The 23,581-nt window shown below is 45.5% G+C and overlaps 1 protein-coding gene across 4 annotated transcripts in view; it reads right to left on the bottom strand.

The window, feature by feature from the left end:
• adgrb3 (adhesion G protein-coupled receptor B3) overlaps nucleotides 1-23,581 on the bottom strand; it is a 1,304,794-nt gene that overhangs the window by 306,518 nt on the left and 974,695 nt on the right. The window contains exon 1 of one of the 4 annotated variants that reach the window (XM_085996565.1): nucleotides 42-467. The exons of the other annotated variants lie outside the window; for them this stretch is intronic. The gene's annotated coding sequence lies outside the window, so the exon portion shown is untranslated. Of the gene's footprint in view, nucleotides 1-41; nucleotides 468-23,581 lie in introns of those variants that run through there. 4 annotated transcript variants of the gene reach the window in all.

The following is a 23,581-nucleotide window of genomic DNA, read 5'->3' as shown; positions in this document are numbered from 1 at the left end:
CACAAATACATTGTTATTATTTTTTTTAACAAAGGCAATACCCGTGCTTTGCGTGCTGACGGATTAAAAATGCCGCCGTCTGCTGATTTGAATCGACTATTTTGCTGCCTGGTTTCTCATTAGGAGCCCGCAGGCTTTTCCTGAGGGGATTTTTTGCACCGTGGAAACGGGCAGCATCAGCTTTGCTGCAAGGGGGATCTTTGCTGCATGACTACTTCAGGGAGGAGGAGGATGGAGGGGAAAGGGAGGGATTATTATTATTAAAAAAAAACTAAATGCACAAACTAACAAGGTGCATCGCCATTAAAAGAGTGAGGGTGGGAGGGAGGAGCAGATGGAGGCCCCGGCCCCGCTCTGAGAGGGTTCAGGTGGTCTGCATGGGGCTTTTTTTCTGTCAAGCGCCCGGAATGCTTCAAAGCGTGCCCGCTTCACCCGGCCAGTGCAGCCGCTCCATCCCCACCCTCCCCCGGCAAGCGCTCGCAGATGGTACAAACCACACACACAAAGCAGCAAGCGTATTGGAAAGAAATAATATTAATGAGAGAGAGAAACTTTATTTATCAGATATTTTATATTCCAAATGCATTCCACAGAGAGCGACTGGAGGCACTTGGAAAAAAACTAAATTATCTTTCTCCATATATATTACCCTGACATTACTTTGAATTGCGAAGTTATCCGATACACAAGTAAGCAGTGTTACCTTCGATTTCTAGGTGGGAGGGGGGCACTCAGTGCCAATTCCCAAAGAGAAGCTGGCCAAGGCAAAAGGATGAGAAAGAGGGAAGGAGTTTCTTACATATCCATCTGTAATCGGATTACAGTAACCAACAAGGTGCATTACAGTAATGTGAATGTCCCATTGCAAATTGCCAACATTACAGTAATGTGAATGTCCCATTGCAAATTGTCAACATTACAGTAATGTGGTTCCATTGCAAATTGCCAACATTACAGTAATGTGGAGGTCCCATTGCAAATTGCCAACATTACAGTAATGTGGATGTCCCATTGTAAATTGCCAACATTACAGTAATGTGGATGTCCCATTGCAAATTGCCAACATTACAGTAATGTGGTCCCATTGCAAATTGCCAACATTACAGTAATGTGGAGGTCCCATTGCAAATTGCCAACATTACAGTAATGTGGATGTCCCATTGCAAATTGTCAACATTACAGTAATATGGATGTCCCATTGCAAATTGTCAACATTACAGTAATGTGGAGGTCCCATTGCAAATTGCCAACATTACAGTAATGTGGAGGTCCCATTGCAAATTGCCAACATTATAGTAATGTGGTCCCATTGCAAATTGCCAACATTACAGTAATGTGGAGGTCCCATTGCAAATTGCCAACATTACAGTAATGTGGTCCCATTGCAAATTGTCAACATTACAATAATGTGGAGGTCCCATTGCAAATTGTCAACATTACAGTAATGTGGAGGTCCCATTGCAAATTGCCAACATTACAGTAATGTGGAGGTCCCATTGCAAATTGCCAACATTACAGTAATGTGGTCCCATTGCAAATTGCCAACATTACAGTAATGTGGAGGTCCCATTGCAAATTGTCAACATTGCAGTAATGTGGAGGTCCCATTGCAAATTGTCAACATTACAGTAATGTGTAGGTCCCATTGCAAATTGTCAACATTACAGTAATGTGGAGGTCCCATTGCAAATTGTCAACATTACAGTAATGTGGAGGTCCTATTGCAAATTGCCAACATTACAGTAATGTGGAGGTCCCATTGCAAATTGCCAACATTACAGTAATGTGGAGGTCCCATTGCAAATTGCCAACATTACAGTAATGTGGAGGTCCCATTGCAAATTACCAACATTACAGTAATGTGGCTGTCCCATTGCAAATTGTCAACATTACAGTAATGTGGAGGTCCCATTGCAAATTGCCAACATTACAGTAATGTGGAGGTCCCATTGCAAATTGTCAACATTACAGTAATGTGGAGGTCCCATTGCAAATTGCCAACATTACAGTAATGTGGATGTCCCATTGCAAATTGCCAACATTACAGTAATGTGGAGGTCCCATTGTAAATTGCCATTACAGTAATGTGAATGTCCCATTGCAAATTGTCAACATTACAGTAATGTGGAGGTCCCATTGCAAATTGCCAACATTACAGTAATGTGGATGTCCCATTGTAAATTGCCAACATTACAGTACTGTGGAGGTCCCATTGCAAATTACCAACATTTCAGTAATGTGGAGGTCCCATTGCAAATTGCCAACATTACAGTAATGTGGAGGTCCCATTGCAAATTGTCAACATTGCAGTAATGTGGAGGTCCCATTGCAAATTACCAACATTACAGTAATGTGAAGGTCCCATTGCAAATTGCCAACATTACAGTAATGTGGAGGTCCCATTGCAAATTGTCAACATTACAGTAATGTGGAGGTCCCATTGCAAATTGTCAACATTACAGTAATGTGGAGGTCCCATTGCAAATTGCCAACATTACAGTAATGTGGAGGTCCCATTGCAAATTGCCAACATTACAGTAATGTGGAGGTCCCATTGCAAATTGTCAACATTGCAGTAATGTGGAGGTCCCATTGCAAATTGTCAACATTGCAGTAATGTGGAGGTCCCATTGCAAATTGCCAACATTACAGTAATGTGGAGGTCCCATTGCAAATTGCCAACATTACAGTAATGTGGAGGTCCCATTGCAAATTGTCAGCATTACAGTAATGTGGCTGTCCCATTGCAAATTGCCAACATTACAGTAATGTGGAGGTCCCATTGCAAATTGTCAACATTACAGTAATGTGGAGGTCCCATTGCAAATTGTCAACATTACAGTAATGTGGATGTCCCATTGCAAATTGCCAACATTACAGTAATGTGGAGGTCCCATTGCAAATTGCCAACATTACAGTAATGTGGAGGTCCCATTGCAAATTGCCAACATTACAGTAATGTGGAGGTCCCATTGCAAATTGCCAACATTACAGTAATGTGGAGGTCCCATTGCAAATTGCCAACATTACAGTAATGTGGATGTCCCATTGTAAATTGCCAACATTACAGTAATGTGGAGGTCCCATTGCAAATTACCAACATTACAGTAATGTAGAGGTCCCATTGCAAATTGCCAACATTACAGTGATGTGGAGGTCCCATTGCAAATTTCCAACATTACAGTAATGTGGAGGTCCCATTGCAAATTGTCAACATTGCAGTAATGTGGATGTCCCTTGCAAATTGCCAACATTACAGTAATGTGGAGGTCCCATTGCAAATTCCAGTTGACAATGCACAGACACTCAACCTGAAACACTCACATGCATACAATGTTTCTTGGCTTTTTTTTTACAAACTATGCCACCACATTAAAACTATTAATACATCTAAAGCACGTCAAAGATATAGGGGGAACATTTTTTTTGCTTTGCGCCTAGAGCCCAGACATGGCACTGCTAACGCCTCCCGCGAAATTCAGTGGTGGTAGCCAGTAGCGCCCCGTGGTGTTTTGGGGGGGGGGGTGTGTTTTGATGGCCGGGGCGGCGATTATTAAAAGGTAGGTGCCAGGCAGCCATCCTTTTTTGGGCCGTCTGCCAGCACCTGCTCCCTCTGGCCTCCTCCTGCAGGTTGCCAGCCACAATCCGTCAGCCCGGCACTCCTCTTGCGTGCCGGGCTCATTTGCTGGCACACCGCTCCCCGGTGGTCCAGCAGGTCCCCGGTGTGCGCTGCACTATGCCCCTCCCCTTTAACCAGGGGAGGGAGGCTTGCAGTACTGCGGTGCTACATGCCGGCGCATGTGGCGCTGCTGCACGTAGCGCTGCGATATTCAATGGGAGCGCCCCAAGAGGGAGGGGGAGCACCCAAGTGAAGTTATTGCCCCAGAGGGGGCACGAGCCAATTGTCCCCCCTAGAATATAAATAACTGCATCACATCCCCCACTAGCCAGTAATCACTGTGTCAATTTGTATTTGATAGCTTAAGTGTTTCCCATGGTAAAACGTTGTAACAAGTCACCACATGGTTATCCCAAGTGGCAAACGCCAGCACATTTAAGATTCATTTAAGGGGAAGCCAGATAAGTACATGAGGGAGAAAGGACTAGAAAGATATGATGATAGGGTTAGATGAAGTAGAGTGGGAGGATGGCTTTTGTGGAGCATAAATACCAGTATAGACCAGTTGGACCAAATGGCCTGTTTCTGTGATATAAATTCTATGCAAGAAGTCTGTATCTAAAGGGATGCATTCATGTGTATACTAATGCTTGTCTCTGAAATGTATTCCTGGCTGTTATCATGGGGGAAAACTATACAAATATCGACTGCAGTTGAGGGATACACTGGTCATTTTTGGGCCAAGTGTTTGAAGAAGTGACTGTGCTACAATAACTGAAGGCATGGCGAGAGTATCACTGTGCACTCAAAACAACTTCTGTAATCCAAGTGTACAAGTGCCAGTCTCAGATCAGTATTGCATACTGTGGTGTGAAGTCAACAGATTCTAGTTGTACCACTGGCTCTGCCAAGGAAGAATTAAGCTTCACTCATGCAAACTTGTTTCCACATCTGAGTGCCGGTTAATTTGATGTTGGGTGAGCTCAGTCTCCCATCAGTTCCCTGCCAGCATTAAGAAGTTTTTTTTTAATTGTAGAAAAGCTCCCATGTGATTCTTTTTAGAAGGGTTTCAACCTGAAACGTTGACTATTTCTCTCTCCATGGATGTTGCCTGGCTTGCTGAGTTTTTCCAGCATTTTCTGTTGTTATTTTGGTTCTTTTTAGACTTGGCTTCACATTAGACTGTAGTTATACTGTAATGGGTGCAAAGTCCAGTGGCATTTGATTACCTCCTGGAGGTGACTTTGCATCTCTTGGCTAAGTGGCTTTGGGCGATTCTTTACCCAAATCACATCATGGTGGAGCCAAAGCTACCTTGCATTGAGCCAAACTAAATAAAGCACTTGCATTTATGTAGTGCCTTTCACATTTTAAGGTCATCCCAAAGCACTTCACAAGTACTTTTGAAGTGTAGTCACTTTTGCAATGTAGGGAAACATGGCAGCCAAATTCTGCACAGCAAGCTCCCACAAACTGCAATGAGATAAACCAGGTGACTGTTTTGGTGCTGCTGGTTGAGGGATAAATGCTGGCCAGAACACAGAGAGGTCTTCCCTTCCCTTCTTGGAACAGTGCCGTGGGATCTTTTACATCCATCTGAGAGGGCAGACATTTTAAGATCTCATCCAATAAACGGCATGCCCAGCATTACATCACTCGCTCTTTACCACACTGAAATAAATCGCAGTTTATCTAGCCTGTAAGGTTTTTTATAGCCCACAAAACCATATGCTACTTTTTTGCTATTCTTTGACTCCCATTTTGTTTTGAAATAATAGCAAAACTTTTCACTTACTCACCAAGTTTGGTGTGTCTACTAATGTCTATTATCTGTTAGAATTTTGTGACATGGACTCTGTTCTATTGTTAGTTGATGTCACTCACTGAAGACTATTGCCTCCAAAAGCAATTAGTGGGTGATAGAGAAAGCAATTTTTACACACGGTGCCTCTTCAACCAACCACAGCTTTTGGTCCAAGAACACAATTAAACAAATTGAATGTTCTTCCACAAAATGTTCAAGCTGAACTTAATCACATCAAACATAGGAACAGATCCAGTAAATTATTCTGAGAGAAACACTCAAATTAATGTTAAAAAAATGAGTCGTTAGGTTAATGCTTGGCACTGGAAATCCTAAGATGCAGATTTCTATAGGGAAACAAGGGCACTCGGACAGTGAAAAGCAGTCCATTGGTGGGAACAGGTATTGTGGAATTTGATTGACAATAACAATGGGAGACGGTAGGAGGAAAATTCTGCTCTTTTTCTTCTGGTCATGATGGTGAAACCAGGCAAGCATTCACTAACAACAACAACTTGTATTTTTTAAAGCACCTTTAACGTAATAAAACGTCTCAAGGCGCTTCACAGGAGTGTTATTAAACAAAACTTGACACTGAGCCACATAAGGAGATATTAGGACAGGTAACCAAAAACTTGGTCAAAGAGGTAGGTTTTAAGGAGCGTCTTAAAGGAGGAGAGAGAGGTAGAGAAGTGGAGAGGTTTAGGGACGGAATTCTAGAGATAGGGCCTAGGCAGCTGAAGGCACGGCCGGCAAAGGTGGAGCGATTAAAATCGGAGATGCGCAAGAGGTCAGAATTGGAGGAGAACAGAGATCTCGGAAGATTTAAGGTGTTGCATGGCCCATTCAAACTTCCGCGCATGCGTGGTTTTCCTTTTTAATTCTGGCAAGCGGCCTGTGTGGGAGCTTCAGACAGCTGCGCGGAGCATTGATTGTAGGGCTGGAGGAGGTTACAGAGATAGGGAGGGGCGAGGCCATGGAGGGATTTGAAAGCAAGGACGTGAATTTTAAAATCAACACTATGGTTTCAGCAGATGACCTGCACTTTGTTTAATAGCACAGGTTCAATTATATGCAGGATATGTAGTTATGTTACTTTTGATAATAATCATATTTTCTAACTATCCCATAGTTTTTGAAGATTATTGCTAATGAAACATTGTTACTTATTTTATTAAATCCACAAATATCATTTGGAGCTGTCATCATTCATTACTGGCCAGTGAGCACACTATTTTTTTGAAATTCTGTATCTTTTCAATGGAGCACTGTTCATTCAGCTGACACTAGCTTTTTGTTGTCTGTCTTCTCTTCGTAATAATGTTTCCAACACATTTTTCATGACTTTAACACAATACCATGTTTTTGAAGTCACACCAATCAGTTACAAGTCCTCACAGCTTCCTCTATGCAGACAATGTACTAAAAAACATTACAAATTGCGGTTGCTGCAGTCATTGCAAACAATGATTTATTGTACGAATCTTTTAACAAATGTTCCTTTTGAATGTTGGCTTCCTGAAAATAATATCGTAATAAAGAGAGTCCAATGCCATTTGCTGCTCATGTTATTTTTTTTGGATGGCAGCGTTTCAAAATGTCAGTTTGGTTGAGCGGGTAGCATTCTTGTCTTCTGAGTCAGAAGACTGTGGGTTCTAAGCCCCACTCTAGGATTTAAGCTCAAAATGTAGCACATAATGGCCCAGAAATTCCGCTCCCTACGCGCTGTGTACTCACCCGTAGGGCCAATGGAAGTGCCGGTTTTAGGCATGCACTGCGCATGCACTGGAAACCGGAACTTCCGTTCTGTGAAGAAAGGACGTCACTGGTCAAACGCCTGCGCCGGATAGGCAGCGCGTACGGCTGGAACTTCCGTTTTATTCACAGTTGCTTCAGTCCAGGTAAGTCGGAAAAAGCTGCGCCTGGAAAAGCAGGCGCAAGGCCCGCTTTTACCAGGCTAAGAGTTGAAGAAATTTAAAAAAAAAAAAAAATTTCCACTGATTTATCATTTTTAAATACTTTAAAGAAAGGTAAGTTTATTTTTAGCCTCGTTAAAAACTTTAATTATTTTTTTCAAAAATTTAAATTTTTGTTTACAATAGTTAATTTATGTAATTTATAGTCATTTTAAAAATGTGATGTTTTTAAAAAAAATTATTTGACGTTTTACTTATGTTTTTGGGCTGATCTCTATTCATAGATTGGACAGGTCTTCCTGTCCAATCTATGAATGGCGATTCCCTGCTCCGATTGGTTCCCCATGGCCCACGTGATCCCAGGGACGCTGTGAACTACCTGTGTCTCTGGGATACGCGTGACCTGCACACCGGCAGTTTGAAGAGGCCCAGTAATGGAACTCTGCACCTTCCGGGAGCCCTCCGGTCCAGGTGGAGATTTTTCCAAATCGCAGCCTTCCGCCCGCGGGAGGCCTGCAAAAGGAATTTCTGGGCCAACGATTACTGTGTTGTCTGAGGTGCCGTTGCTTTGATGAGGTATTAAACTGAGGCCCTGTCTGAATGTAAACAGATTTCTTTTGAAAAAGACCAGGGGAGTTCTTCCATTGTTTTGGCCAACATTTATCCCTCAACCAACACCACCAAAAACATATTAACTAATTGTTTATCTTAATGCCTACATTAGCTGCCTACATTACAACAGTGACTACACTTCAACAGTACAGTACTGCATTGACTTAGAAGTGATTTGGGACGTCTTGAATGTGAAAACTGCTATGTAAATGAAAGTCTTTCTTTAAAAGTGATAATGTGAGGCGTGGCACACTAGTGTGGGATATTAATGCTTCGGTGCGCTGTGTCACAAAATGGTGGGATATGGAGTTCGCCAAAAGGTGAACTCCTAGCCTTACCCATGGCACCATTGGATTTATCGAGCAGAACATAACACTTCCCCAGTGCATGGAGGTAGCAAATCAGAGCAACTGCCAGCCCGGGACATTCCTATATCCACCATAAAGAACCTCACTGACACTGCAGTACTGAGAGAGTTTCCATTATTCAAACGAGATGTGAAACTGAAGCCTTGTCTGCCTGATGTGGAAGAATCCATGGCACTATTTGAAGAACAGGAGGTCTCCATTCTGGTTAACAACTTGCACTTATTTGTGATGGAGACGATATGAGATCAGTAGCCCAGCTTGGGATCAAATAGAACACTGAGGTTGCAAATAGCCTGGTTCAGACTGAGACAATGGCCAACAAAGGGGATGATGTTGATGACAAGAGTATGCAGTTTGTGGCAAGGACTGAGGACAATGACTTTGATCTTCCCAACGTTTAGTTGCAGGAACTTACAGCCGATCCATGACTTGATGTTGGACAAGCAGCCTGACAGCACAGAGGCAGTGGAGGGGTGGAGTGAAGTGGTTGAGAGGTAGAGCTCAGTGTCAATTGCCAACCCTCCCGGGGGTCTCCCGGAATAGGGTTTGAATTACCCAGGTACTGCTGATAGCAGCCTGGGAGAATTTTGCCCTTGAAATTTCTTGCCATAGCAGTGGCCCCCACACTGTTCTGTGACGTCACTGGTTGCCACCGCAGAGAAGCCTCCGACTTGCTGACTCCACCCCTCGCCTTGGCAGAGAGCTTACCCCCGCCCCCCTCCCCCCTGTTTAGGTGTGACTGGAAACAACTGGGAGTCTTGGAAGAGAGCCATGGAGCAGAGAGAGGTGCGGGGCTGGATTGGACCAGAGTGAACACAGACTGGGGGCAGAAGATTGGGGCTTGTGCAGAGAAGATTGGGTGACCAGGGACCGGGGCTGGTGGGAATTGGGGCTTGGGGTGGGGGTCGAGAGTGACAGTTGGGGAGAGGGAGTAAGAGGGACACTGGGATGTCGGGGATGGGGGGAGGGTGGCGCAAAGATGCAAATTGGGCCTGTGCACAAAATGGCTTCCATGTTCTTCTACATAACGAAGGTGACTACACTTCAAAAAGTAATTAATTGCATGTGAAGCACTTTGAGACATTCTGATTGATTTTGGCCCGTATTTTCCAATCGCAGGCCTCCTGCGGGCAGAGGCCTGCGATCTGGAAAAATCTGCGCCCTTACCTGAGGGCTCCCAGGACGTACACGCTTCTGCTCCTGGGCCTCACCAAACTTGAAGTGCGCAAGGCCCACGTATCCCAGAGGTGCATGTAGTTCGCAGCATCCCTGGGATCACGTGGGCCATGGGGAGTCAATCACAGAAGGGAATCTCCCTTCATACATTTGACGGGAAGGCCTGTCAAATATGTGAATGGAGCTCAATGAAAAAACATAGTAAAACTTTGAATACATTTTTTTATAAATCACACTTTTAAAATGACTTGAAATTAAGGCCTAGAAATTCAGTTGTTTGCGCCAGCCGCTAGCGCCTTAGGAGGAGGAGATGTGAGGCGCTAGGCGGCTAGCGGCCGGGCGCTGCGCGATCTGCGCCTCTCCCCAACTTCAGTAAAGATTTAGCGGCGGCGCAAAGCCTTTGCACGCGCTCAGCTGCGCGCGCAGATCCTGACGTCATTTCATCGTGCAACGCCCTTTGTGCACCCCAAACCGGAAATTCAGTGGCACCGGCCTATTGCGCGCCTGGCGCCGCTAGCGACTGGTAGAGGGGAACGGTTCCCAGTCGCTGCGGGGCGCGGGGGGCGCTAATTAAAGGGCACTCCTCCTGCAGTAGAAATGGCAGCCATTTTGCAACACTCCTTCTTTGTGAGAGACGGATCTTTGCAGAGAGACAAAGGTAGATAGCTTTCTGGTTTGGCTCAACACTCGCACAAGTACTTGTGGCTTCAGGCCACAGCTTTGCACTTGTCTTTAACTTCAGAGCCATAGCATTGATTGGAAACATATAATGGGGGCTGCAATGGGTGCAAACGTTGGCCTTCTCCATTGCATTCAAAGGGCTCAGAGACGCCGTGAGAGAGTGGCAGTAATGGCCAGAGGGAGAAGGGGCAACAAGCGTTGGCTAAGGAGGCCTTACCCACCCAGGCTATACCGCCAGCAGTTCTCATATCTGAACATGTCTGACGAGCAGTGTGTTCGGAGGCTGCGATTCCGAAGGGCGGTGGTCACTGAGATCTGCCACCTGCTTCGCGGAGATCTGCAGCCACAGCTGAGGAGCAGGACGTCTCTGTCGGTGGCAGTGAAGGTGACGGTGTCTCTCAACCTCTATGCCACCGGCTCCTTCCAATCCGCTGCTGGGGACATTTCCAACATCTCCCAGTTTGCCGTACATTGCTGCATCCGCCAGGTGACCAATGCCCTTTTCAGAAGGAGACGTCAGTTCATCTCCTTCTCCATGGCCCTTGTCAAGCAGCAACAGCGTGCAATGGGCTTTGCAGCATTATCGGGCTTCCCCATGGTGCAGGGCGCCATTGACTGCATGCATGTGGCTTTGCGAGCACCTCTAGAGCATGCCGAGGATTACCGCAACCGGAAGGGCTACCATTCGCTCAACGTGCAGTTGGTGTGTGAGCACAGGCAGATCATCCTAGCTGTCAATGCCCACTTTCCAGGCAGCAGCCACGATGCCTTCATCCTGCGCCAGACTTCTGTGGCAGACATGTTCCAGGCCCAGCCTCACCCACGAGGATGGCTTCTCGGTGACAAAGGCTATCCTTTGTGCACCTGGCTGATGACCCCGCTCCGTGCGCCCAGCACCCCTGCTGAAGAGGGATACAATGACAGCCATCAAGCAACCAGGAACCTCATTGAGCAAACAATTGGCGTCCTGAAGCAACGGTTCCGCTGTCTGGATCGTTCCGGAGGAGCCCTACAGTACTAGCCTGAGCAAGTCTCCCATTTCGTGGTCGTGTGCTGCATGCTGCACAACCTGGCTATCCGCAGGACTCAGCCACTGCCACCAGACATTGGAGGACCACCAGAGGAGGAGGAGGAGGAGGAGGAGGACCAGCACAGGAGGGAGGCAGAAAGTGCAAGGTCCGCCCGTCGGAGGCTTATTGAACGTCGGTTCTAGGCCCCCTCTCAGGGAATGGCTTGTGCACAAGATGAATGTAGCCGCTCCACAAGCCCTCAGCCGAGCAGGGCAACCAGGACTTCCAAAAGAAAGCATGGACAGTGCGATTTAAGAACATTTATTACTTTGATACCTCTGTGCCCTTCCCACATAACAAACTAATGGAGAGAAGCCCACCCCCAAAAACACAAATACACCAGTCTCGGCCTTTCAAAAAAGCAAATCCACCCTCCCCCTTTAAGAGCTGACCGGCGCCAGAGTGTCTGCCGTCAATCAGCAACTCGCCGCACCTGCGCTGCGCCCGCCCTCGGGGGTTTCGCCCCGGGCCGCCGGCTTAGCGCCTAATGATAGTCGTGCATCGCCTGTTTTAGCGCAGCAGCAACCTCTTGGGGCGATGCCACTGAATATCGGCGAAGGTGGCGCGAAGTTGTGCCGGGCGCAAACTTTAGCGGCCGCCCGGTTGTAGCGCCCCAAACGTGGCTATACTGAATTTCTAGGCCTAAGTATTTTAAACAAAAATGTAATTTTTTGAAAAAAATAATTAAAGTTTCTTACGGGGCTAAAAATGAACTTACTTTTTTAAAAGTATTTTTAAATGATAAATCAGTGAAATTTTTTTTTTTTACCAGGCGTAAGAATTGTAAGGGTTTTCTGCGGGCGGAGGGTCTCCAAAAAGCGGAACTATCTGCCCACAGAGGCCATTCTCCCGGGCAGCCGGAGGATCTGTCAAGAGCATTCTTGACAGATCGGAAGTGCTGGTTTTCAGCGCATGCACTGTGCATGCCTGAAACCGGCATTTCCGATGCCCCTACGGGTGAGTACACAGCGCGTACCCACCCGTAGGGATCGGAATATCCAGCCCATTATAAAGTGCTTTATAAATGCACGTTCTTTTTTTCTTTTACAGTGTAGCCTATTTGGCAAGCTGGGAGCAGATCTGCAGCCTGTTCTCTTGTTTATGAAGGTGTGAGGTGTAGAAAATCTTCAGAATAATAAAAATAAAATGGGTAATTTTCACTTTCACCACTTGCCGGAAAACTAGTGGAGCGGATCACCCACCCATTCTAGGTGCCAACGGGAATCTGCTTTCCTTAATAACCTATAACAGGGATCCTTTCATTGTAAAATGATAATTAATTCTGTCCATAATTGCTATATAGACACATTAATATTACATTTGCACAGTATCAGTAGTTAATAAAAAAAATTGTAAATTTGTAATTTTTAAAATATGAATCAAATGAAAACTGCTCACTTAAATAAAATAATGATGACACACTCTCAAGTGCAGTGTTAGAATATAAGCTGGACTATTTGAAAAGTAATGGCCCAAAATTTGCAATTGGAGGCTTTCCACAGGCAGATGCCTCCGACCTGTAAAAAAATCTATGCATTTAGCTGATGGACCGGGAGGTATGGAGACTTGTGATCCTGGGCCTCTCCGGGTATACGCGGGCAGAGGGCCACGTATACCAGAGGCGCATGCGATTTGCCAGCGTCCCAGGGATCACATGGGCTGGTCCAACCAATAAAAGAAGGGAATCCCCATTCATACTTATGGGAGTTCCGTACATACGGAACTGTCATAAGTATGAATGGGGATCACTTAAAAAATACACAAACACATGAAATAAATAAATAAACATTACATATTTAAAATTAATTAAAATGCCATTTAATTAAATATTTTAAACAAAAATTTAATTTTTGGAAAAAAAAATTATATGTTTTAACGGGGCTAAAAATAAACTTATCTTATTGGACAGGGTTTTTAATGTATAAATGTGTGATAAAATTTTATTTTTCTATTTTTTAAAACTAATGCTGGTAAAAGCAGGCCTTACACCTTCATTTACCAGGCGTAAGAATTTCATGGGCATTCAGCGGGCGGAAGTTGGGCAAATAGCGCAACTCTCCACCCGCAGAGGCCCATCTCCCGGGGATGTGGAGGAAGATTCTTGACAGATCACAAGTTCCAGGTTTTAGTGCAAGCGCTTCGCATGCCTAAACCCGGAACTTGCGCGGCCCCTAAGGGCGCGTACACACCTCGTACGCACCCATAGGGGTCGCAAAATATGGCCCAATAAATTGGGCTTGAGCATTGCAATGTGGCACTCCTTCTGAAGCAGCTGGGACTATGCTGTTAAACAAAACATACATTGCCCTTTTGCACAATGGAGAGCAGATGGTCAAATTACTGAAACTATAAATATCTTCAACACCATTAAAAAATAAATAATGTGCTGCTGCTTTACAGTGTCACAGGAGATGGATCTGTGTTCCCTTCTCTTCATAGGGTGCATTAGTAATCTTTAGGACTTAGGGGTAGATGCCAGAAGATAGTGTGGGGAGGACGCTTCCCAAAAAGGGAAGCAAGAGAAGAAAATAATCTGAGGCTGGGTCAAACTGGGCCACTAACTCGATCTGTGAGGACCATTTACATAGAATTACATCGAGTCTACAGCACAGAAACAGGCCATTGGGCCCTGCTGGTCTGTGCTGGTGTTTATGCTCCACACAAGCCTCTTCCCACCCCTTTCCATCAAACCTCATCAACATAACCTTCTATTCCTTCCTCCCTCATGTGTTTATCTAGCTTCCCCTTAAATGCATCTATGCTACTCACCTCAACTACTCCTTATGGTAGCGAGTTCCACATTCTAACCACTCTCTGAATATATGATACACAAGAGTAAATTCAGCTTCGTTTTTGGGGGCCTGTAGTGTATGTGCTTTAAGTCAGAACTACTTTTTACAGCCCCTGTATACTGCGCATGCCTCTGTACCCGAGTCTAGAGATGACCCTCCTCCAGTAAAGACCTGTTATTTGTTTATGTACAGCATCTGTGTAATTATTTATCCACTGAACCACGGATCTCAGTGGCGACGAGTGTTGATGCGAATCTACCTGCAACATAAAAAAAAAAATTTTTTTAAATAGTCGAGTCCAGGAACACGGGCGTCGACCGCGAGCAACCGCCCAGCAGTCAGGCAGAGATCCAACTTCACTGGGGAGGCTGTGGAGAGCCGGGCTTGGTTCCCCAGCCACAACGAGCAGTAAGAGACCGACGACAGGTCCAGAGCAGACCCTTCCCGAGCAGCGGCGGCTGGAGCCGACCGACGGCAGAGAGAGAGAGCCGGGCAGCGTCGACGGGGTAAGAAAAAGGGTGAAGAGAGCAGGGCGCAGCCGGGGGTTGATCACCGAGCAGCGTCGAGGAAAAATACTGCAAAGCCGGAGAGAGAGAGGGTAAGAAACAGTCGGGTTCTAGACTGAGCGGCGTCGACAAATATCAAGAGAAGAACGCGCAGAGCACAGCCAGGGATCACGGGCTGATCAGGGTCCGCGGGGCGAAGCAAGGGGAGACGCCATTGAGCCGCGGAGAAGCAGGGAGAGCGCGGGAGGCGCCATTGAGCTGCGGAGAAGAAGGAAGAGCGCGGGAGACGCCATTTTGCGAAGCCGCAGCGGAGAAGACGGGCGAGCGCGGGAAGGAAGAAATGCGCGGGAGACGCCATTTTGTGCCAGCGGAGAAGAAGGGGAAGCGCGGGAGGCGCCATTGGTGATAGTTAATGGACAACCAAGGATGCCGAAGAGTGGCAGTATCTCTACGTTCGACAATGAAGTCGAAGATTGGGCGACATATGTGGAACGTATTGAGGTGTACTGCAGGGCGAATGAAGTGCCAGATGCTAATAAAGCACTGGTTCTGTTAAATTCCATGGGTGCAAAAACTTATGGGTTACTGCAAAATCTAATAACCCCAGAGAAGCCGGTAAACAAGAATTTTGAAAGCATAGTAGAAATCCTACAGGACCACTTAAACCCCACACCGCTGCTGATAGCAGAACGATTTAAGTTCCATAAAAGGAACCAACACAAAGACGAAAGCAATGCTGAGTACCTAACGGAACTGCGCAAGCTATCAAAATACTGCCAGTTTGGAGCGGGACTAGCAGACACGTTAAGGGACAAGTTTGTGTGTGGGCTACAAAGTGAAGGAACCCAGAAACGGTTTCTATCAGAAAAGGACCTTACACGGGACAAAGCTTTCAGTATGGCAGTACCACATGAAGCAGCCGCAAGGGGCGCTGCAGAGATACAACGGAGACCGCAAGAATATGGCACCGATGAAATGACCGATGGAACAGGGAAGTGCTATCGCTGCGGCAGAACAACACATGACCAGAAAGATTGTTGGTTCAAGGACCAAGTGTGCAGACAGTGTGGGAAAGCAGGACACATAGCAAGAGTCTGCAGGTCTGGGAAGAAAACCAACAGTAAGAAATCTCCACAGGAGAAGTACAAAAAGGTACACCAGGTGATGGACAGTGGTTCAGACGAACAGAAAAGTGACACAGACTCCGGAAGCAAGGAGCTGGGTTGTCTGAAACTACATAATGTAACCGAAATGGAGGATCACCAGACTATCTGGGTTACACTCAAGATAGACGGAGTCCAAGTGGAAATGGAATTGGACACAGGGTCAGCTCTAACAGTCATAAATCAAAGAGACTACAAGCGGCTATTTTCACACATACCCTTGAAAGCTACAGAGATTGTCTTGAAGACGTATACGGGGCAAAAAGTCTACCCCAAAGGAAAAATAAGGGTGAAAGTGACATATAAAGGTCAGGAAATACCTAAAATGGATATATATGTATTGCCAAATGGAGGACCACCACTGCTAGGACGTGAATGGATCCGGAAGATACATTTAGATTGGCATTCCATACAGGCACTGAAGGTGGAGGCCAAAAAGGATGACGACATCACACCTGGACGACTGTCAAAAATGCTAACTGACGCAAAAGAAGTGTTCCAGGAGGGACTAGGAACACTAAAAGGAATAACAGCAACAATTAAAATAGAGGATAATGCAAGCCCAAAGTTTCTGAAGGCCAGACCAGTGCCTTATGCGATCAGACCAGCGGTTGAAGCAGAGCTGGAAGGGTTGGAACATTCAGGAGTACTGTCCAAAGTGGACTGGAGCGAGTGGGCTACACCCATCGTTCCTGTAATGAAGAGGTCGTTGAGTAATACGCCTGGGGATCCAAAGAAGGTCCGCATCTGTGGGGATTTTAAGGTGACAGTGAACCCAGTCCTTCACACGGTGCAATATCCGCTTCCACGAATTGAGGATATTTTCGCCTCGCTATCTGGTGGTAAACACTTCACCAAAATTGATCTAGCCCAGGCGTACTTGCAAATGGAGGTAGAAGAAGCTTCGAAACATTACCTTACGATCAACACCCTCTATCAATACAACCGGCTGGTGTTTGGAGTAGCCTCGGCTCCGGCTATCTGGCAAAGGGCGATGGATCAGGTCCTGCAAGGGATTCCAGGGACCCAGTGTTATTTGGACGACATCTTGGTCACGGGCGAAAATGACGGTGATCACCTCGCTAACTTGGAAAAGGTGCTCACCAGATTAAAGGAGTATGGGCTACGAGCTAATCGCCACAAGTGCGAGTTTTTCCAGAAACAGATCTCGTATTGCGGCCACGTCATCGATGAAGAGGGGTTACATAAGTCCCCTGACAAGATTGAGGCAGTAGTCAAGGCTCCAGCACCGGAAAATGTGTCACAACTCAGGTCGTTCCTCGGGCTGGTAAACTATTACCACAAGTTCTTACCAAATTTGTCTACGGTATTACACCCGCTGAACACCCTACTGCAAACAGGGGTACCATGGAAGTGGGATGACGAACTTAGACGAGCTTTCCAGAAGTGTAAAGAATTGATCACATCAAAAGAGGTGTTGGCCCATTTCAACCCAGCACTACCAATTCGTTTGGCATGTGATGCATCACCCTACGGCATTGGAGCGGTGCTGTCGCACAAATTCCCAGACGGGTTGGAGAGGCCAGTAGCCTTTGCGTCTCGGTCACTAACCTCAGCCGAGCGCAACTATGCCCAGATTGACAGGGAGGCCCTCAGCCTAGTATGGTGAGTAAAAAAATTCAACCATTATCTGCATGGGCAGAAGTTCACCTTGCTGACTGACCACCAACCACTTGTCTCCATCTTTAATCCTAAGAAGGGCGTGCCAGTAATGACTGCACAGCGGTTACAAAGATGGTCCCTGTTTCTAGGGGCGAATCAATATGAAATAGAATATAAAGGCACGAAACAGCATGGGAACGCTGATGGGCTATCGCGCCTGCCACTGCCTACGGTGGAGGAAGCACCAGCAGTGGACCCTATCGAGATATTTTATTTGTCGATAATTGAACGATTGCCAGTAACAAACGCGGATATAGAGAAGGAGACCCGCAATGATCCGACGCTGTCACGGGTATATGAATTGACGGTGAGGGGATGGCCAACACATGGCGACTCACTGTTGCCAGCATTCTCATCCAGAAGAGAACAGCTGTCAGTATGCCAGGGGACAGTGATGTGTGGATCCAGAGTGGTGATTCCACCCAAGTTAAGGGAGAGAGTGCTAAAGGAACTACATGAAGGTCATCTGGGGGGAGTGAAAATGAAAAGCCTTGCTAGGGCTTATGTGTGGTGGCCGGGAATCGATCAACAAATCGAAGACCTAACTAAGAGCTGCTTAGGATGCCAGAAGGTCCAAAATGCACCACCACATGCCCCTCTACACCCATGGGAGTGGCCCTCCTCTCCATGGCAACGGGTGCACATTGATTTCGCTGGTCCATTCATGGACTCAATGTTCTTAATAGCAGTGGATGCTCATTCAAAGTGGCCTGAGGTGATAAAGATGTCTTCAACCACTACAGAGAAAACGATTGCAGTCCTACGGACCATATTTGCCAGAAACGGTTTGCCAGAGCAGATCTGCTCTGATAATGGACCAGAGTTTGTGTCTGATGAGTTCGAAAAATTCATGAAAAGAAATGGGGTAAGGCATTACACAACCGCCCCGTATCATCCAGCCACCAATGGATTGGCTGAGAGGTTCGTACAAACCTTTAAGAAGGCGATAAAGGCCATGTGCGATGAGGAAATTCCACTACAGCATAAGATGGACAATTTCTTATTAGCCTACCGAAACGCGACACATGCAGTTACCAACCAGACCCCGGCCATGATGTTCTTTAACCGAAGGTTGAGATCTCGTCTGGACTGCTCAGACCAAATGTGTGAAGAAACGTTGAGGACAAACAATTCCAGCACATCAACAAGAAGCCGACAAGGAGCTTCAATGTAGGGCAACCAGTCTTGGCCCGTGACTATCGAACAGAGAAGTGGCAACCCGGAACGATATGTACAAGGCAGAGGCCATTAATGTACACAGTGGATGTCGGGGAGAACATTGTGAGACGCCACGTCGATCAGACCTTAGCGTCACAGGAAAGCGTCAACCCCATGTCTCGAGTACCTGGGGAGGAACCCGACATACCAGTAGCATCTACTTCAGACCCAGTAGCAGTGGAACCCGATGAACTACCCGATGAAAAGGGGTCAGAAGCGCCTTTGCACCAAGAACAAGAACCTCCGGAAAGGCGCTATCCCGAAAGGGTCAGGAAGCCGCCCCAAAGACTGAATCTATAAATGGACTTTTGTTATTGAATGTACATGTAAAAATGTAATTGTTATTTGAATATTAAGGGGTATTATTAATCTAAAAAGGGAGGAATTGTAGTGTATGTGCTTTAAGTCAGAACTACTTTTTACAGCCCCTGCATACTGTAGTACCGGCAGTGACCACACCGGTATATAAGCTGTGCGCATGCCTCTGTACCCCAGTCTAGAGATGACCCTCCTCCAGTAAAGACCTGTTATTTGTTTATGCACAGCATCCGTGTAATTATTTATCCACTGAACCACGGATCTAACAGGGCCTACCACTTATTTTCCCTTAACACATGAATTCTCATGTAACCCCAAACCATTATATAGACTTTAATCAGGGGTGCTGGTGAAAATAATCTCTGCGCTATCTCAAGGAATGCAAAGGACTTGCATTTATATAGTGCCTTTCAAGACCTCAGGACATTCCAAAGCACTTTACAGCCAATTAAGTAATTTTGAAGTGTAGTTGGTTCAAAATGCCATTGACAGCTAAGCAGGAGTTGGAATGGAACGTGGTGAGATGAGGCCTAAAAGTTACGGAAAGACATTATAGCAAATAACTGACAGAACTTCTGCTTTTAACACTATTATTTACTACTGCAATGCTCTCCAGTATATTAACAAAAGAAGAACCAATTTGACAAATTTTCTTTAAACCAAAAAGATTGTTTATCTTGCAACTAAGTTCAATAGAGTGGATATTATTTTAGCAAGTTTACAAATAGTTTTGCTGGTCAATATATATCTTTCTTTATTCTGATGGTAAGGGAAGAATCCAACATGTTTATTTGGTGAAGGAAATTGTTTCTGAACATAAAGTATGGAATGAGAAAAGGCCATTCCTCCTGATAAGCTCGCTCCTCCACTAAATATACACCGTCATGCAGTGTACCCAAATTATTTAGTCTCTTGGGTGAGATGAGTAGCCACATAGCTCTCAATAAGATAAACTTTTCCTCTAATCATGGCAACTTCCAGTGCAAAAGCTCATAGAAAGTCTGTGGCCAAGTGTAAGTGTAATGAACAGCTGGCGCCGTTCATTCACCGCTGACCACAAAATCCGGGCTGAGAAGTTACTGAACTAATCGTGTTTTATATAGTATTGAACCATCAGGCTTCATACTTCATAATTTGTAATGCTTTTCTTAACATATTGTTCCTCAATATTTTGATGGGAGTCCATTAAATATATCTATCACTTTATTGTAAAATTAAAGTTTCTTCTAATTGCTAGTCTTGCTTGAGACTCATTAATTTTGTACTTGTGTCCTCTGATTCAGCAATTGTAGTTTTAGTTAGATACCTGCTTATATTATCGATATCTTTTCGCATGACTTGGACCATGAGCCCCGTTATGTTTCGGGATTTTTTTTGACCATTCTACCACAAAAAGAATTCGGAAAAAGAGTTACTTTTAATATTGGGTTTTTAAAAGCATTATGCATTCACATAAGTTAAAAATGAAACTCTGAGAAAATAGGTAGTTAAGATGCTAATGAACTAGCGTTGATGTCTTTTCCCCATGGACTATAAATGATCAATTTGTTAGACTGTCTTGGCAATTGAAAACAACTCACACTTGCTGTGTTGGGAAGTTCTTGATCCCCTTTCTTGCTGTGAACAGCAAGAGATAAAACACAGACACAGACAGTCAGGGCGGTTTCTTGAAACAGAATGCTGTGAGGCATTGAAGCAGCAAAGGCTACAAGAAAGCGCGGTCAGAAATAATCATCGTGTAAGGAAGTAAGTTGACCCACTGAGATAGGAAGCATGGCACGTTCTTTATTTTGGATGACCACACAAATATAAGTTGTGCTGTTTGAATTAAAGTGAGTCCAATAAGAAAGAAAGACTTGCATTTATATAGCGCCTTTCACGATCACCGGACGTCCCTTTACAGCCAATGAAGTACATTTTTTTGAAGTGTAGTCACTGTTGTAATGTAGGAAACTCGACAACCAATGTTTTACACAGCTAGCTCCCACAAACAGCATTGCGATAATGACCAGATTGTCTGTTTTAGTGATGTTGATTGAGGGATGAATATTGGCCAGGACATCGAGCTGTTCTTCTTAGAAATAGTGCCATGGGCTCTTTTACATCCACCTGAGAGAGCAGACGGGGCCTCGGTTTAGCATCTCATCCGAAAGGCAACACCTCCGACAGTGTAGCACTTCCTCAGTACTGCACTGCAGTGCCAACCTAGATTTTTGTGCTCAAGTCTCTGGAGTGGGACTTAAACCCACAACCTTCTGATTCAGAGGCGAGTGTGCTACTGACTGAGCCACGGCTAACACTTAATCATAACCGCCGCTCTGTATGTTCACCGTACTGTGAAATAAAACAGCGTTTTACTACGTTAAAGGCGCGATATAAATGCAAGTTGTTGTTTTTGATCAATTCACAATGAGCCTCGCCTCACCAAATGTCTGCTCAGTCTGACTTCAGACAGATTGAAGAAGCACACTTGAGAAAGGCACGTATCCAGATCACAAGGGGACACTATTGCTATGTCTCTGCGTTATGCTACGCCTTTGACATGGTTGACCACTCCATCCTTCTCCAACACCATCGTCCAGCTGGGTGGGACTGCATTCGCCTGGTTTCATTCTTATCTATCTAATCGTAGCCAGAGAATCACCTGCAACGGCTTCTCTTCCCGCTCCCACATCGTTGCCTCTGGTGCCCCCCAAGGATCTATCCTTGGCCCCCTCCTATTTCTCATCTACATACTGCCCCTTGGCGACATCATCTGAAAACACCGCGTCAGTTTCCACATGTACGCTGATGACTCTACCTCACCACCACTTCTCTCGACCCCTCCACGGTCTCTAAATTGTCAGACTGCTTGTCCAACATCCAGTTCTGGATGAACGGAAATTTTCTCCAATTAAATATTGGGAAGGCCGAAGCCATTGTTTTTGGTCCCCACCACAAACCCCGTTCCCTAGGCACTGACTCCATCCCTCTCCCTAACATCGGTCTGAGGCTGAACCACACTGTTAGCAACCTTGGTGTCACATTTGACCCTGTAATGAGCTTCCAATCACACATCCACGGCATAACTAAGAGCGCCTCTTTCCACCTCCGTAACATCACCCGTCTCTGCCCTTGCCTCAGCTCATCCGCTGCTGAAACCCTCATCCATGCCTTTGTTACCTCCAGACTTGACTATTCCAATGCACTCCTGGCTGGCCTCCCACATTCTAACCTACGTAAACTTGAGGTCATCCAAAACTCGGCTGCCTGTGTCCTAACTCACACCAAGTCCCATTCACCCATCACCCCTGTGCTCGCTGGCCTACATTGACTCCCGGTTAAGCAACGCCTCGATTTCAAAATTCTCATCCTTGTTTTCAAATCCCTCCAAGGCCTCGCCCCCTCCCTATCTCTGTAATCTCCTCTAGCCCCACAACCCCCAGAGATATCTCCGCTCTTCTAATTCTGCCCCCTTGAGCATCCCTGATTATAATCGCTCAACCATTGGCGGCCATGTCATCTGTTGCCAAGGCCCTAAGCTCTGGAATTCCCTGCCTAAACCTCTCTGCCTCGCTACCTCTCTTTCCTCCTTTAAGATGCTCCTTAAGACCTAACTCTTTGACCAAGCTTTTGGTCACCTGCCCTAATTTCTCCTTATGTGGCTCAATGTCAATTTTTTTTGTCTTATAATACTTCTGTGAAGCGCCTTGGGACAATTTACTACGTTAAAGGCACTATATAAATACAAGTTGTTGTTGTATCATACAAGTAGATACAGGGCAGTGTGAAAGTAAGATGCTCAGATCGCTTACAGGAGTGCATGACAGCACTAAACCCAAAAAGTTATCTATGGGAGGCCTGAATATGTAACAGCTCCTCTCAATCTTTTCACAAGTGAAAACAAGTTCAGTCCTATGAATTTATCGTTCAGAACTTTGTGCTCAAGGACTTGCATTTATCCCTGTCACTCTTCCCTGAACTGACCAAAATGCATCAACGTCATTTTGAAGGTGGAGTGCCTGAAACTGCGTGTGGTATTCTGAATGCGTCCTTAGCAACTTATAATTAAATGCCCTTGAGATGCACTCCATTATTTGATTAGTCCTGTTGAAAACAGCTTCACATTAACTTTCAGTGAGCGGTTGATGATCACACCAAAATCTTTTTCCTTCTCAACCTTTGGCAAAGGATGTCTATCTACTCAAAGTTCCACCAACTGCTTGGCTATCTTTTAAGCTGTAGGTTACACCCAAGTAAATCTTGAGAACCAGTATGTACTGTCTGCTGGCAGGGTACATGTATTATTTGACCTGACTTTTCTATTAGAATCTATTTATTTTAATGGATGCCGAGAAACTCCAGTATGATTTGGACAGGTTGGGTGATTGGGCAGAAGCATGGCAGATGCAATATAACGTGGATAAATGTGAGGTTATCCACTTTGGTGTCAAAAACAGGAAGGCAGATTATTATCTAATGGCAATAGATTGGGAGAAGGGGAAGTGCAACGAGACCTGGGTGTCCTTGTGCACCAGTCGCTGAAGGTAAGCATGCAGGTGCAGCGGGCGGTTAGAAGGCAAATGGTATGTTGGCCTTCGTAGCGAGAGGGTTTGAGTACAGGAACAAGGATGTCTTGCTGCAGTTGTACAGGGCCTTGGTGAGACCACATCTTG

The sequence above is a fragment of the Somniosus microcephalus genome, chromosome 9 (assembly GCF_052327205.1).
Source record: "Somniosus microcephalus isolate GS21.2 chromosome 9, FLI_Smic_1.0, whole genome shotgun sequence".
Classification (NCBI taxonomy): domain Eukaryota; kingdom Metazoa; phylum Chordata; class Chondrichthyes; order Squaliformes; family Somniosidae; genus Somniosus; species Somniosus microcephalus.
This window is presented reverse-complemented; position numbering and strand designations above follow the sequence as displayed.